Here is a 17,666-nt window from a genome sequence, read left to right as displayed (position 1 = left end):
GGACTGTCTGGGCTTCCCTGCTGAGGATACTGCCCCCGCGACCCGGACCCTGACCGGAAAAGCGGAAGAAGACGAGACGAGACGAGACGAGACAAATTAAAAACTGTTCAGGGTGTTCATAAAAGCCTGATTAGACGATAAAAGTTGACAAGGTCATGCTCAAAGCAGAGTGTTAATAGCCTGAGACCGTTGTCATTCAGCTTGCCAACGCCATGCTTGCCAAGTATGCCTTCCCAGAGACTGTGGTTGGAGCCCACTCTGGCATTGAAGTAGTCCATTAACAGGAGTTTATCAATGGGTGGAGCTTCCCGATGATGTAGTCCAACATGCTGTAGAAGCAGTCCTCGAGTCCTCACTGGCATCCAGGGTTGGTGCGTGAGCACTGATGAGAGTTGCATGCTGCCTTTCATGAGGGGAATGTGCCATGTCATCAGGCTTTCGCTGATGCTTGATGGTGTTTCTGGGAGATTTTTCAGCTGACAGGTTTTTACAGCAAAGCTGTAGGCAGTGAGAATCTGGGGGGAGCCCTTCCTTCTCCAGCCTCTATAGTGAGTCCTCACCATGCAATCGGGTTTTACTGACTGCTGCTATATCACTGTACTTCCTCAGCTCGTGGGCAACCATTGCTGTCCTCCTATGAGGACGGGTGGATTCCTTGGATGCGTCTAAAAGGTTGTGCACATTCCAGGTTGCAACTGAAAGGGGAATCTTATTTTTCTTTGTATTTCGACTCAACAGCTGCGGTAAGCTGTCCGGTTTAAGGAGGAACAGGCTACTTTTGGGGCCACCTTTTCCAGGCCTCTCCCTCTTCGGGGTGAGCAGAGTGGGGCTGCTCAGTCACACGGGGAGCTGACGAAGTGACGTGCCGTCCCGTCCTACGTACCAGCGACCATCATTCCCATGCCGCCTGACGCCTGTGTGTAGGGTTGGGTGCTTCCAGTCACATCCTGTGTGTAGGGTTGGGTGCTTCCAGTCACATCCTGTGTGTAGGGTTGGGTGCTTCCAGTCACATCCTGTGTGTAGGGTTGGGTGCTTCCAGTCACATCCTGTGTGTAGGGTTGGGTGCTTCCTAGTCTCGCGTAGCCAGACAACTATTCCACAATCGCCGAATGCTACATAGAGTCTGGAACAGCAGCTCCTGAACGGCGAGTATCGGAAGTAGCCACTGCTGCACGGAACTGTAGTCCCATTGGAAACATAACAGAAACACACTCGCACAGACAGTCATTATAATGAACTGTAGTCCCATTGGAAACATAACAGAAACACACTCGCACAGACAGTCATTATAATGAACTGTAGTCCCATTGGAAACATAACAGAAACACACTCGCACAGACAGAGTCATTATAATGAACTGTAGTCCCATTGGAAACATAGCAGAAACACACTCGCACAGACAGAGTCATTATAATGAACTGTAGTCCCATTGGAAACATAACAGAAACACACTCGCACAGACAGAGTCATTATAATGAACTGTAGTCCCATTGGAAACATAGCAGAAACCCACTCGCACAGACAGAGTCATTATAATGAACTGTAGTTCCATTGGAAACATAACAGAAACACACTCGCACAGACAGAGTCATTATAATGAACTGTAGTCCCATTGGAAACATAACAGAAACACACTCGCACAGACAGAGTCATTCGAGCGGCATATTCTTGTTATGGGTGTATAGTTTCGACAACATTTGGAAACATCATGGAAGTAACACCAACAACACCAGAGAAAGACAAAATAACGCCACACAAAATATTGAAAGGAGACATAATGCTTCCAGTAGGACATGTTATTGCCACTGCACCAAGGGAGCAGTTGCATCACATCCGCTCTATCTCACACTCATCGTTTCTATCCAAGGGGTAAGTGAGCGTAGGGGTGAGCAGTACCTACTCTCACTGTCTTGGCTCCACCCAGCTTCTTCCAGTGGCATTTCATTTTTCATTTCATTTTGTTTTGTTTCGCACATGTAGTGTACAATACAATTCATTATAGTTAGTTTAGAAATTCAATATTTACAGTACACCCATGAACGAAAAGGAACAAGCAGAAGAATAAAATTCTTATAAATACCTGTCTCCCATTCAAAATATACTAATGATCGGCGTATACAGCCTGTACTTGCCTTGAGAAGTAAAATGTAAACAAAACAAAACAGAACCAAAACCAAACACAACAACAAAACAAAACAAAAAAAAAAACTAAACAAAAACAAGCATCAAGTGAACCATTAAATAAATACGCAAAAAGAAAATAACAAGAAAACTCCAAGGTCATATCCTATCTTCATAGTGTTTAATTATTTTATTTTTATAGCATCTTTTAAATGGATATATATTTGAGCAACTTTTTAATTCATTGTGGAGAGAGTTCCACATTCATATTCCACATTCGGCATGAGAATCATGATGACCTTCTGCTGTTTGGAGTTGCAGAAGACTGACAGAGATCCGGTCTGTCGGTATCCTGCCCAATGTGAATCCCCAGAACACAGACTTTCCGTTTGGGGTTTACTCCCGTAGCCATACCCCTTTTGCGATGGCTCCATATCTGACAATGTTCAGGTCCCAAACTGTACAAGAGTACCAAGTTTCATACTTTTATGAACAAGTGAAAAATGTTCGGACAAAACCAGCGCACTACCTCACATCAGCACCAAATTGACCATTAACTATTCACCAGAACAGTTTGATGATGATGTACATGATATCAATGGAATCCTCGACCATCAACACATATCACCTATTCTGTATAATCATGTTTTGTTCATAGTCCAGGCATTTCGGGCAGTATTTTGATGTAATCGTGCACTTTATGAAAGAAGCATGAAATTTGGCACACAGTTAGAACATGCCATATGGAACATTTTTGGCTATAGGGGCATCGCAGATTTGTCTTGGGAAACTTGTGGGAGCCAATCAAAGTCTGGCTCTCGTAGACTTTACTATAGAGTAAAATGATACAAAAATGACATATGCTTTAAAGGTGATACACCATGAAATGTCACTTTTCCTATTTTAAAACCTTTTTTTGGGGTCCCACTAGCACCTTCTATCCTCACAAAGTCCCATTTCTGACCGATGTGTCTTTCTCTGGTTTTGAGAAGGCGAAGGTTAAAAGTATCCCAAGGGTTCTCAAAACAGGCTGTTCAGATTTGCTGCCGATTGTGACGTCATCTGCCGATTGTGACGTCATCAAAAAAAAAAAAAAAAAAAAAATCAAAAGGATTTTTTTTTGGGGGGGGGGGGGGGGGGGTGGCGCAGTTCAGGCCAAAGGTGGTACTGCAGCTGAAATGCTCTGAGAGCCATTCAAAAATGAGAGAGGCTCTCTATTCAGGAGTGGTAATTTAGCCTCAAACCTTTTGAAAAACGTTTTTGGGACATACACAATATGACATAAATACTTTTTAAATGCATGGTGTGTCACCTTTAAGTAGCATGTAAGGGGTCAAACTAGGTGTTTTTTGGGATTCTGAATCCAATGCAAACATTTGTTTTGCAAAACGGACCCCATAAAAACTATCAGGAGTGATGATGCAAAATAAATTCATTGGTTATGGTGGAAAGTAATGAATGGATGAATGAATTATTGTATTATATATATATATATATATATATATATATATATATATATATATATATATATATTATATATTATATATATACATTTTCCCAATTGAAAACTAATGCACATGACTGGCATATCAGAAATAATAAAACAATAGAGAGGAGAAGAGAAGGCCTTCTAGAAGCTCAGCTGCTGTTATTTTGTTCACAATTGGAGAATGGATCATTATGGAGATCCGACAGGGGGGAAAGATGAGGAGAGGAAAACCTGCAGCACATCAATGGATTGCCTGTCAGTCAAAGCATTGTTCTACCTTTCATCAACCATGTCCGTTACACACAGTGCAAAGTGCACGTTGCTCGTCAATTCTTCTCTTCTTTATTCATTTACCAACCTTGCTCAATTGTTCACTAAATGAAGTTTAGTTTCGGCGTCTTTGGGCAAATCTTTATGAAAAAGTGAAAAATGTTCGGACAAAACCAGCGCACTATCTCACAACATCACCAAACTGACCATTAACTATTCACCTGAACAGTTTATGATGATGTGCATGATATCAATGGAATCCTCAACCATCAACACATATCACCTATTCTGTATAATCATGTTTTGTTCAGGAGTTATGATGCAAAATACATTCATTGGTAATGGTGGAAAGTAAAATGGCTGCCCTGGCCACCAGGTGTTGTTTTTCCATATCTGAAAATGTTCAGGGCCCCAAACTGTACAAGTGTACCAAATTTCACGCTTGTATGACATTTTCGTCTCAATCCTACGGACTAAGTAAAAAGAATAAAAATAATTATACACCAAATGACATGCCACATACAGACCAATTCATCACTATGTCTAGTAACATTTTGGCATTACTAGAATGCTTATGCAACATGATGAAGACATAGTCACACAATAGTGTGAATTGCACGTTTTATTTACACACATTACAGTAAATTGGAATATTGATCACATTGACTACATTTTCCCATTACAACACACATTCATGGACCTGACATCTATAGTAAACGCTGTTGTCTGAAAAAGACAATGAAAGAAGTAGGCTAACATTAGTTTACCAGGAGTAGATCGGTAGGTTTGTCACAAGCTATTTTAGCATGGCATTAGGCTAGCTAGGGAACGAGGAGAATGTAAACATGTTTGTCAGGTAAAAAGACCTTATAACTCACTAAACTCAGGGTAGAAGATGACGGTGCCTAACGTTCTATTTCTATACAAATAGTGTTAGGTTAGGGATTATATTCACCAACGTCTAAAGTTGTCAAAGCAGGCTACAATGTTTAGACTACTTACTTCAAAGTCAACCATCCAGTAAGTTGTTCCAGCAGCTGTCCCAGTGCTTGTGTTCAATGTGGGTTGTTGTGGTTCAGAGAAACCCCTGTGTTGTTTATGTTCTGTTTGTGTGTTCTTGTTGTTATCAGACTTCATGTACAGTACAACTGAACTGACTGTGGGGGTGGGGGAGAAGGCTGGACTGAATCCACACTGAAAGCTTAGGGTGGCCACCAGCAGGACCTCAGAAAGGAGGACACTTTTCCGGGCGCGCTGTATGGGACCCCCAAATTGACTATTTAGTCACGGACCCGCTTCTCAAAATAATTTGTGCCAGCCAGGGACCCACATATATTATTCCTGATCTTTACACCTTTTGAAAAAACTAGATCAAGCACATAGCTTGCAGATCGGCTATTTTCAAATATAGTGTCAAATAGGTTTAAAGTGGTTTAAACTAAGACGAACGAATGAATGAATGAATGAATGAATGAATGAATGAATGAATGTGAAGGAAGGAATGATAGGCATACACTGTATATATTTTTATGCAATTATTCTTGAGTTAAATTGTCCCAATTGAAAACTAATGCACATGACTGGCATATCAGAAATAATAAAACAATAGAGAGGAGAAGAGAAGGCCTTCTAGAAGCTCAGCTGCTGTTATTTTGTTCACATTGGGGATCCGACGGGGGGAAAGAAGAGGAGAGGAAAACCTGCAGCACATCATTGGATTGCCTGTCAGTCAAAGCATCGTTCTACCTTTCATCAACCATGTCCGTTACTGTGGAACTTTCGCCCAGGGTTGAGATAATGCATGGGGAGTTGCTACCATCTAGCGTCTAAAAGAAGTCGTGCATACACGTTCTACAGGGGCTTATGCGCATGCGTCAATACTTTATGTAAGTTAGTGTGAAGAAGGTTTGGAGGGCGGTGGATGGGAGATGGTATGTAGAGAAACAATTTGCAAATATAATGTGTAATATAATGTTACTCCAGCATTCCACTACAAGTTTCACTGTCGGTAGATTCCATGCTCTTAATCGGTTGCTAAGTGTGTTTATTTTTCTATTTTCTTACAGTAAAATAACCTGACAACTGACCTACAGTCAACATGAACAAAGGATAGCATTCACGCTACTTATGCGCAGATTGGCAATTTATTTTACTCCTTTCTTACTCAAGTTTAATTCAGGGTTTATTCGTGTGTGTGTTTTGTGTGTGAATGCGTGCGTGCAAGGCATAAAGGCTTAAGACACGTCATTTGTTTGTGAATCTTTTATTGTAGGACTTAACCGTCGAGTGGTTTCATGCCTAAACCACTGACCACCAAGCCTCCCTTACGGAGGGATACTCACACTCCCAAGATAGGAAGAAATAGCCCTATTTCGGTAAAATTCCGTACAGTTATTTTACACCACCTGGCATAACCAGCGGTTATGTGAGTCTTGTGTCCCGTGGGGAGTGAGACACAAAGACGTGCGGTGAAACAGGCCAGTCTGCGCGGCGATAGCTATATGCTAGCCTCGCCTTTTGTTAGGGGGTGTTTTATAACCACGACGGGTCGGACGGGAGCTGGTGCCAACCTCGCCGTGTGGGGGTGGACCGGGCGGACGATCGGTGGAAAAGAAGCCTGCTCAGCAAAAACGGCGAGATACGTCTACTCAGCGTAAGAGCGGAGATAACCACGGGGACACCCAAGAGGGGGACCTCGTGAACGGCGCTGGACGCCATAAGAGATAACCACGAGGACGCTCGGGAGGAGCTCGTGGACGTCATTATCTACGTGTAGTGGCAGCTGAAATGCTGATAAAACCCACCGACTGAGTCTGTCTTGCCTATAATGATGCTGAAAGTGTGGAGAAGTGCAACTGTGCATGACTAACTGGGATGCTTTTGACGGTACTTATGTGGGCAATGCTAAAGTTGCTACATGCTATGCTCACTTGCTAAAGCTAAGACTTGTGCTAACGCAAGCAGAAGACGTCATTGTGCTAAAGTTGCTATGCTCACTTGCTAAAGGCTAAAACTTGTTGTGCTAATGGGCGGGCCCTAAGTGACGTCATCGCGGCCATTTCGAGACCAGGAGGAAGGCGTGGTGAGCTGAAGAGTGACGTCGTCGTCGCCATTTTGTTTGTGGTAAAGGCTCAAGTGGAAACCCTATAATTGTTCATACTATTTGTGGTAAAGCTTCAGGAGTCATAAAGTGGAGAGAAAGCCCTACGGTTGTAAATGTAGCAAAGACTTCAATCATAAAGTGGAGAGAAGCCCTACGGTTGTAAATGTAGCAAAGACTTCAATCATAAAGTGGAGAGAAAGCTCCACGGTTGTACATTGTAGCAAAGGCTTCAAGTGGAGTAATCAAGTTTGGTGCGCATTGACTTTTATTGACTTTTGAACTACTCTTGCCTATTTATAAGTGTCCTAGACTTAAGGAACAAAGTGACACTATGGCAACTACAGATGACTTAAGGTTGAAGCGCACTAACATTCAGAGGGAATTCACCAAGTGTGCAAGCAGGATTCTGAGAGGGTTTGATGCGCTCAGTGTGGACGCGCTAGCAGATGAACAAACAAAGCTTACATCATATCATGAGGCATTATGGAGTGTCACTGAGGATTATCTGGCCGTCTTGGAAGACATCCCTGATAAAGACAAGAACACTGACCATGGTGCAGAGGTGGATCGTGTAAATGTGGCAGCGGCAGGCAGCAAGCCGAAGTATGATGAGGTAATGCAGAGGCTCAAAGACACATTATGGACTGGTACAGTATTGGCCAGATACACTAAGGTGAAACTCAGATTAGATGCTGAGGTTGGGGACGCTCAGAGCTTTGAGCAAGCGGATGTTACCCAGACACAGTACGATACAGTGCGGGATGATGTGAATGCTAGTATTGCTGAACTCGGGGGGATGGTAGACATGTGGGCCAACTATGTCCCTAAAGAGAATGGTGCTGAGATGCGGGAGACCCTTGAAGACGTTGACCGTGCAGCGAAAAAGGTTTTGCGGACATTGAAGGGCCAAGTTCACGAAAGAGGACTCATGAGGGGAACGCCCTTGGCTGGGCGCCATAGACACCTTGGTCCACCTGCACCCGCGTTCAACCTCGCTCCGTTGCTCACTGCACCGGTCAACATCAGCGTTCCAGCTCCAGGAGGAGGCAGTGTGGCGGCTCCATCAGGCAACGGGGGTTCACCGGGCAGCGCGCAGGTACAGGCGCAGCCCCAGCAGGGTGATGGTGGGGCTGCACAACAGGCCGCTGCTGCGGTAGCCACTGCAATGCCTAGGTTCGCCATAGCACCGATGGCTCTTCCCAAGTTCAGCGGCGACAGAAGGAGCTATTTCCGTTGGAGAGAGGAATGGCTCAGGCTACAACAAATGGCTGACCCAACAGGGTCCCCAGATCTGCTGCTGTATTACCTGCGGGACAGTTTAACTGACACGGTGACCAATGAGCTCAGACTGGATTATTGTTACACCGCGCAGGATGTTTTCCGCATGTTAGACGACCGATATGGGGATGTGTCGCGTATCGCAGAAGACATTGTCATGGAGTTGCAAGAGCTACCAGCAGCCCGCGCAAATCAACCAAGGGAAACGTTACACTTGATTCAAGAAGTAGAGCGAGCTGTTCTGGACTTAAGTGCTTTGAGGTGCGCGGGCGCTATTAACAATCCTTTGGTGGTTCGTACACTTGAAAGAAAGTTACCACACTACCTGCTGGACCGGTGGCTTGTTTATAGTTGTGACCCGGGGAATGGAGTCACAGCATTGACCCAGTTTGACCTGTTTTTAAGGTTCCTGACCAGCCAGAAAACCATCCTGGAGCGGCATGAACAATTAGAGGCCAAGCGTCCACCTCCTCCCAGCAGGTCGACTGGAGACAAACCACAGGAACGGCGCGCATACACCAGAGCCTCGGTGAGCGGGGAGGAGAGCAGGGCCTCGAGCGGGGAGGAGGAGAGCTACTCATCGCAAGGTTCCTGTGTGGTCTGCGGGGATGGAGGGCACCCTGGGCTACTATATCGGTGCAAATCTTTCCGTAAGGCCAGCGCAGCTGAAAAATGGGAGCATGCCAAAAAGACAAGGGCGTGTTTCAGGTGCCTGGACCCTATGCATAACGGAGTCTGCAAAAGGGATTTTCTATGCAGCAAGGAGGAATGCAAAAGAGGTGAGGCACCATCCGATCACCACTACATGCTCTGCCTCAACCAATCGCCGCCGCCAGATGACGCTATTCCCAGGAGCAGCGTGATTGGGGGAGTTACCGGGGGGCCTACAGAGCAACAGGAGGCTGCCTTGGCTACTGCGAAGCTGTCACAGGAGCAGTTAAGCATCATACGTAAAGCCTTTACAAACAAGACAACAACAACTGTGTGCACGGACGGGGAGAAGTCGAGCGACAGCCCAGTTCTCTTCATGCTACTCAATGTAGCAACAAAGCGAGGGGACAGGGTAGGGGCGTTAATCGATTTCGCATCTGATACCAACTATGTCACCCACCAGGCAGCTGAGAGATTGGGTCTTGATGGAGTGCCCGTCACACTGATGGTGCATGGGGTGGGTAGGATGGCGACTAAGATTGAAACAAAAAAGTACTCTTTGGGCCTGAAGGTGGGGACAGAGAGAGGAACGTGGAGCAACTATGACATGGTTTGTTATGGTCTGGACGAGATTGCCAGGGTAGGCTTCACTGTGGACTCAGGGCGTCTAGAGTCATTCTTTCCGGGTGATGTCAAGCCAGGCGACCTGCAGCGTCCTGACAAGGTGGAAATTCTGATCTGTGCAAGGGAGGGTCGTCTCGCTCCTCGGCAGATAAGGAGGCACGGTGATTTGGTTTTGTGGGGCGGGCCCCTCGGCAAAACTGTTAGCGGAGTACATCCTGAACTGTCTGAGGAGGTCGAGCGATCAACCATAACCCAAACCCTTTGCTCCTGGGCCGTGAGAGTAAAGGCTGTGCTGGAGGACAAACTTCAGGAATCCCGGTGCTTCGAGGGGAGGATTCGGAAGCTAGAGGAAGCCAACGAGAAGCTTGCCTTACAGCTGGAGCATGAAAAGGGTAAACTGGCTGGGTTGGGGCAATCCCACGATAAATTGCGCGAGCACACAAATATTCTGGAGGCAGCCGAAGCTAAGCGAGAAGCAGATCTTGTCCAGCTCAACTTGCAGATTCAGGCTGTGCTGAAACGCAAAGAGGAAGAGGCTAACCAGATGGAACAGGTGGTTCAGTCTCTGAAGCTTGCCCTGGTGAAGGAAAAAGCCAAGGTGAGTGACTTGGAATTAAAGGTGGAACAGAAGGCCCTGAGAGAGGCCGAGCAGTCCCCTGGCAGACAGTGCCATGTTGGTCCTGGAGGTGGCAGCATGGGTTCAGGTATCCAGGGAGAAGTAGGGCATGTCTCCGACCTCCTGGATCCGGAGGAGCTGGCTGAGGAAGACTTCTATGACTGCCAGGAGACACTGGAGTTCTCGGACATGCCGAGATGGACACAGGGAGGAAAGGAGAACAGGGATGACGATGATGACAGAAGGAAAAGGGATGCAGAAAAGAAAGGAGAAACCCATCAGGCAGCAGAACTCCCTGGCGGCAAGCAAGGAGCGCTGACATCCGATGACACTGGAGAGGAGAGCCCGGGGCCTGGAACAGTGGGAGGAGAACATACTACAGTCACAACCATTCCGGCAACTGGAAGATCTTGTTTGAGGCCCTGGGTGTGGTCTGGCCACAGTGGGAGGGGCCAAAGTGGGAGGGGAGAAGAAGGACGAGGTGATGTGGGAATCGATCATCCTTCATCGCGACATTCGGAGGCTGGTGGTCCTCATTTCGGTGGAAGATCAACCTTAGGTTGATAAGTCCTCATGAAGGGTGCCCAGAAAAAAAAAAAAAAAGGACTTTTGTGTAATTTGACTTTGTAGTTAGTGGGTATCCCTGAGGGCGCTGAGTGGTTAGAGGGCAAATCCAACACTCAGTTAGGAGCTAGGCGGTGGTGCCGACCTCCTTAAGTAGGGTTAAGGTTACTTCATTTCAGCTATAATTAACCACCTTAATCTTTTGTGTGCAAACCATTTCAAGTGCCTGCGTGGACAAATTTGTTCGTATTTTTCTGTATATTTTCATAGTTAGGACTTATTGAAGTTACAGCTAACTAGTTACTTTTGTTACTTTCTCATATTCTCATATTATTCATATTTGCTACAGTATGTGTGGCCTGTTTGTTTATTACACAGCCCAAGTGGGAGGTGTGGAACTTTCGCCCAGGGTTGAGATAATGCATGGGGAGTTGCTACCATCTAGCGTCTAAAAGAAGTCGTGCATACACGTTCTACAGGGGCTTATGCGCATGCGTCAATACTTTATGTAAGTTAGTGTGAAGAAGGTTTGGAGGGCGGTGGATGGGAGATGGTATGTAGAGAAACAATTTGCAAATATAATGTGTAATATAATGTTACTCCAGCATTCCACTACAAGTTTCACTGTCGGTAGATTCCATGCTCTTAATCGGTTGCTAAGTGTGTTTATTTTTCTATTTTCTTACAGTAAAATAACCTGACAACTGACCTACAGTCAACATGAACAAAGGATAGCATTCACGCTACTTATGCGCAGATTGGCAATTTATTTTACTCCTTTCTTACTCAAGTTTAATTCAGGGTTTATTCGTGTGTGTGTTTTGTGTGTGAATGCGTGCGTGCAAGGCATAAAGGCTTAAGACACGTCATTTGTTTGTGAATCTTTTATTGTAGGACTTAACCGTCGAGTGGTTTCATGCCTAAACCACTGACCACCAAGCCTCCCTTACGGAGGGATACTCACACTCCCAAGATAGGAAGAAATAGCCCTATTTCGGTAAAATTCCGTACAGTTACACAATTCCCTCTCGTCAATTCTTCTCTTCTTTTTTAACTCATATACCTTGGTCAATTGTTCACTAAAGGAAGTTTTGTTTCGGCGTCTTTGGGCAAATCTGCTGTAGTTCATCTGCGTTACAAATACTTGCCGTCAGTTTCATCCAAACAAGCGTACGAGGAGCGACTGGAGCCTTCAGTGCACTAACAGTTGAGAGCGAGCACTAAACAAAATGCACTCACGTCCCGCGTGGGGACATGTCTCCATTACGACATGTCGCCAATCCGACATTGACTTCTTATTGTCGGAGTGGCGTCACTTCCATAGAGGTTAGGTTTAGGATTAGGGTTAGAGATAGGGCTAGTGTCAGAAAGGAGACATGTCGGAAAGGAGACATGTAACCGTTGCACGTGACAAGCTGCGGTGCAGTGTCGCGCTGTGAGCTTGTATATCTGCTATTTTTCTATACCAATGAAACAGGAGATTTGCAGACTTATGTAAATGTAACCAATAACACATGCACTGTAGCCTAATCTCTCTCAAAGCTGGACAATTAAGTGTCAGACGTTGTGATATCGGGGTTGGTTTTGATTAGGACTAGTCCGGAAAGGAATGGACCGTGCTGATAGATATGAATTATGATACATAAATGTATGATTCATGTATGAGGCTCATATGACCATAAGGTTATATTCTGTGAACTACTGTTTGATTACAGGTCATTACGACTTTGGTTACCCTGACTACGAAATCATCCCACTAAGCAATTTGGGGGTTAAATCGCGTTCAAATGACGTCTTCGCCGTAACCGGACGTATAGCTAGATCCGGTCTGTGACTAGTTTAAATTTTAAAGTTTTTTCACCGGCTAGTATAGACTAGACATTGTATCACCGTCATTTAAACGCCGTTAGCGGCCGCTAGCGGCCGCCGAAAGTAGTGAAAATGTAGTGAAAATGATGGCAGCCAGCAGGGTTTAAAATCACTATTCCTTGGTTCTGAGCGCCGTATGCTACTTGAACCACCGCAGCTGATCGTATTTGTAATGATTTCTTACACTGTTATTATTTGACACTGGGAGTCGACGGGGTTCGAACTCTTGACCTTCTGTTAATGACACCTGTGAGCTACCGCAAGACCACGGCACAGCTTGTTTCTTGTGTGTATTCCAGCAGCTATTAGTAGTTGACATCGCCTCCCGCTGTTCGTTTGAGGTCGGTGCATTTTGTTTGACAACACAAACTAACTTTATATTGATGCATAGCTATAAAAATATTTTATTTAATCATTATCATTGAATGGTGGGGTATGTGGGGATGTGGGGAGAGTCGAACAGCCGTACGTGTTTGTGTTTATATTGCTGTCAGAATGAATGTAACTCAGAGAAGTAATAGCGTATGCTGTCAGCACCACGGCATTATTTACACTTTTTTATTTATTACAGAATTTTTCAAAGGACTTATTGCCCAGCTTTTTATAGACGGATAAAAGACGTGCAATGGCCAGAAAACTGCTCGGTGGATGCAATTAAACTACAACTATTAAGGTAGAACCGGGATGAGATACTGTTAGCATCTGATAATGAACAACTTGATAAAAATGTATTTAAAAAAAAAGATGGTCTAACACACGTTTGTCCAAAACGGTCGGTGATATATCGTTAAATGGAAGCGTTCAGATGACGGCTACAACTCAACTAGACTATATAGTGAAATTGGCTCTTAAAATTACTTTAGTCCAATATTTGAAAAACAGGTGTGGATATTAAAGCTGTTTTTTTAATCAACAAGTATGGAATAATGGATTAAATGTAATCAGCTACAATCGGTCTATAGACAGACTGACGATAGACGGTTCAAATGAGGGCTAAACATAACCATTGGGCTAAATGACGGCTAGTGTTTACTGGGATGTTTTGGTTATACTGTATGTCACTGTGGAAAGTTACTAGTGAAGAAACTACTGTCTTCTCTGTGAACCAATCAAAGACTTCCACGGTTACTGTAATTATTTTATATACTGTATGTCTAATCACCATTTTAGGGGAGAGAGATAGAAAGCTGCCACTAGGATGGTATGCTCACTGTTTTGTCCTCTTTGTCTGACTCTCTTCAAATACAACACTTTATTGATATAGTCCTTTGGCTGTCTCTGAGTCTCATTTGTTTATGGATTTATTCATCCATAGGTTTGTGTTAGCACAGTCTCACTTTTCAAATTACAAAATGTTCTAAAAACAGCGATTAAACGTCCCCAAAGAACCCAGGATTGTGTTTCTTGTCTCCCAAACAACATTAGGCTATAAGGTTTTGTTGTCTCGGGCGTGAAATGTCCCTTTAAAATGTGAAAATCGGACATCCCTTGTATTCACAATGTTTCCGGCAGAGCAGGCCTCTCATACGGTGGGCCTTAATGACCAAATTATTTAAAAATGAAAACAGTAAAAGTATAGGATCCTGACTTTGTTCCTTCATTTTATTAGCAGATGAAGTAAAGGTGTAAAGGTGTAGGTTGAATACCTTAGATGTGGAGTCCTGCTCTGTTTGAGGTTCCTGAGCTGACTGACCACTGGAACCCTGAGATATCTGCTGCTGCTCTCTGTGGAGGACACACACACGCACACACACACGCGCACACACACACACACACACACACACACACACACACACACACACACACACACACACACACACACACACACACACACACACACACACACACACACACACACACACACACACACACACACTCTACGGTTCTCAACATTTTCAGAATGGAGCCATCACAAAATGCCTTGTGGCGACCATGGTGGCCATTTGCATCCCAGTGATGTCAGAGCGTGATGTCAGAGTGACAAACCCATAGACCGTAAAAAAAGCGTACACGACCAGACAGACGGCCGCACAGACAGACGGAGACATGATGTGCTGTTTCTCATACTAATCTGCGACCTTTGGTCTCAGTCATGTTTGGTTCAGAAGTCGGGCGTGGGGTGGCTCAGAGTAGCTGAAAGAGTACAGCATCTTGCAATGGGCCTGGGGTACAAGATACACACACCACTATGATACCCATGTACCTGACTAACTACTGGTGTACAAGATACACACACCACTAAGATACCCATGTACCTGACTAACTACTGGTGTACAAGATACACACACCACTATGATACCCATGTACCTGACTAACTACTGGTGTACAAGATACACACACCACTAAGATACCCATGTACCTGACTAACTACTGGTGTACAAGATACACACACCACTATGATACCCATGTACCTGACTAACTACTGGTGTACAAGATACACACACCACTATGATACCCATGTACCTGACTAACTACTGGTGTACAAGATACACACACCACTAAGATACCCATGTACCTGACTAACTACTGGTGTACAAGATACACACACCACTATGATACCCATGTACCTGACTAACTACTGGTGTACAAGATACACACACCACTAAGATACCCATGTACCTGACTAACTACTGGTGTACAAGATACACACACCACTATGATACCCATGTACCTGACTAACTACTGGTGTACAAGATACACACACCACTATGATACCCATGTACCTGACTAACTACTGGTGTACAAGATACACACACCACTAAGATACCCATGTACCTGACTAACTACTGGTGTACAAGATACACACACCACTATGATACCCATGTACCTGACTAACTACTGGTGTACAAGATACACACACCACTAAGATACCCATGTACCTGACTAACTACTGGTGTACAAGATACACACACCACTAAGATACCCATGTACCTGACTAACTACTGGTGTACAAGATACACACACCACTAAGATACCCATGTACCTGACTAAATACTTCCAAAGTGTCAAGGATGTCCACAATTACAACACCAGAGGCAGCTCCACAGATCATGTTCAGCACTGTCATTCAATGTTATACGAGTTAAAGTTCTCTTTAACTCTTTGGAAATAAGATGCAAGACTTACCTGAGTTGCCTTTTCGTTGACTTGTGCACCAGTGAACTGTACTGTCATGAAACTATACCTTTCCCTATGCAATCTTCTAATAACTCTTTTACCGTCAAACGAACGCTTGTTTATTTATTCACGCCAAACGAGCGTTCGTTTGTTGCCCCGGCGGAGCCTGTATGAGCAGATGGGGGGAGGGGCAGGTGTCTGCAGCAGCAGCACCAGTAACACTACTCTCAAATCTTGAGCTTGATTTTTGATACATCCTATATTCAAGTTGGGGGGGGGACCACCGCTGCCTGTCTCTATGACTCAGACATAACCCTTCCCATACCGCATCTCTATACTGTTGACATCAAAGATGTCCATATATGGGCATAAAGGGACAATGACTGACAGATACAAAGATCTTATAATTATGGACATAACAGTTACAATTGGTTTGTATAGGAATGGGCCCTGGGTGGAGAGTGTCTGATAAAATGAATATCAAATATCTAAATATTGAATGAAGCAACGTAAAATCTGCCCAGGGTGTTCACAAAAGCCTGATTAGACGATAAAATGACCAAAAGTTTTTTTTGTGGAATATCCCTTTAAATAGTCCCTGTTTATTCAAAGTAGATGCTCACAGTCATCAAGGCACCAATCAATCATCACAGCTGAGCTGTCAGTGCCGGCCCACTGCAGTGGGAGGAGTTCCAATAGGCTCTGCTCCGCTGCACGGCCGTATCGCGTGGTGAAAATAACTGATTTATAAGCAATGAAGCATAGAAACGCGTAGTGATGGCGTAGCGATGGCGTTGTGAACTTGTAGATCGGCTATTTCCGCTCCACGCATTGCTTTGTTTTTTGCAAATAGTCCCGGAAACATTTCACAGCCCAAGTAGTGGACCTGGCTGTATTAAGTTCAAACCTAGACCTAGACTAGACTCTAAATTATCCAGCTCTTCTTTTGACAAAGCAACATGGCTGTTTGGTTTCGCCTTCTCCGTCTCGTCTTCTTCCAACCATGCATCCAAAGTAAGTCCACCAAATATATCAACATGAACAACATCCATTTTGAACGGGACAGCTAGCTGTTTGTTCTCCAGCCCAGGTGGGTCTTGCTTGCATTGCAGGCTGCTAATGTGTTTTGGTTTTTCAAGCTGTACCATATATGGTATGATCAGGTGCAGAGTGATACATGAATTGTGATTGGCCCAAGTCTAGCTGTGCCGATAGCTATCTTTTTTTTCCTTCTTTTTTTAAGATTTTTTTTGGGGGCTTTTATGCCTTTATTGGATAGGACAGTAGACTGCCAGGAAATGGGGGGAGAGATGGGGAGTGACATGTGGTAAAGGTCGTCCGGATCAGGAATCGAACCGGCGACAACCGCCAGGCATCCATGCCTATATGGCAATGCCTATGTGGTATGCGCCTGGACCAGTAGACCAGCAGGCATATAGCTATTTCAACTATATATCAGATTGCTTCGTCGGAATGACCTGTTGTATATTATTGAATTGATCACTTACCCTGTAGTTGGTTGACTAGGCTCCATGTACAGTAGTTTATTGAATTGATCACTTACCCTGTAGTTGGTTGACTAGGATCCATGTAGAAACAGTAGTTTATTGAATTGATCACTTACCTTGTAGTTGGTTGACTAGGATCCATGTAGAAACAGTAGTTTATTGAATTGATCACTTACCCTGTAGTTGGTTGACTAGGATCCATGTAGAAACAGTAGTTTATTGAATTGATCACTTACCCTGTAGTTGGTTGACTAGGATCCATGTTGCTGCTGTGATCTTGTCCTTATGGTCATTCACTCTGCTCTGAGCAATGAAAACATTGGAAATAGTTGTAAGAGTTTAGACCAAGACAAAAGACTGATGTTACCCACATTAACAAAACATAACTATAGGGTTTAACTGAACTGTTCATGCTGTTACTACTATTTAATAAACTGTGTGTGTGTGTGTGTGTGC

The sequence above is a fragment of the Nannobrachium achirus genome, assembly GCF_963921795.1.
Source record: "Nannobrachium achirus genome assembly, chromosome: 2".
Classification (NCBI taxonomy): domain Eukaryota; kingdom Metazoa; phylum Chordata; class Actinopteri; order Myctophiformes; family Myctophidae; genus Nannobrachium; species Nannobrachium achirus.
The sequence above is the reverse complement of the archived record's forward strand: the minus strand, read 5'-3'. Positions refer to the sequence as shown.